Source organism: Gavialis gangeticus, unplaced genomic scaffold (assembly GCF_001723915.1).
Source record: "Gavialis gangeticus isolate Ggan-Ray unplaced genomic scaffold, GavGan_comp1, whole genome shotgun sequence".
Taxonomy (NCBI): domain Eukaryota; kingdom Metazoa; phylum Chordata; order Crocodylia; family Gavialidae; genus Gavialis; species Gavialis gangeticus.
Window position 1 is genome coordinate 121,031 of NW_017728990.1, and position 391 is coordinate 121,421.

Here is a 391-nt window from a genome sequence, read left to right on the forward strand (position 1 = left end):
CCCGCTCCCCAGCCCCTGCCCCGCGCCTCGCCCGCTCACCTGGGGTCACTTTCCCGCCTGCGCAACACGAACCTCGCGCGAAGCCTCTGCCACCGGAAGGCGCCCTCACTTCCGCCTTCCGGCCCGGGCAGCCATGGCGACGCCGCAAGCCGCTCTGGGCCGCCAGCTCTACCATAGAGCTGTGGGAGGCCTCCGACGAGAGAGGGCGCGCCGGGGGCGGACGCCCGGGAGCATAGAGTGTCCGGAGGCCTGAGGCTAGAGCGGCCGCTCGGCGGCTCAATCTCTTGCGTAGGGCTGGGAGGTGGCGGTGGCTGTAAGGGCGCTACTAGGCGGGTCCCGGCGCTTGTCGCTGTAGAGTCCTGGGAGAGCTTTAGCCTCCCCGCCCCCGGGG

General features: G+C 72.1%; 1 protein-coding gene across 1 annotated transcript in view; it reads right to left on the reverse strand.

Moving 5' to 3' along the window:
- SSRP1 (structure specific recognition protein 1) overlaps positions 1 to 112 on the reverse strand; it is a 21,580-nt gene extending 21,468 nt beyond the window's left edge. The window contains exon 1 of the mRNA XM_019514507.1: positions 40 to 112. The gene's annotated coding sequence lies outside the window, so the exon portion shown is untranslated. The remainder of the gene's footprint in view (positions 1 to 39) is intronic.
- Between the last annotated feature and the right edge of the window lie 279 nt (positions 113 to 391).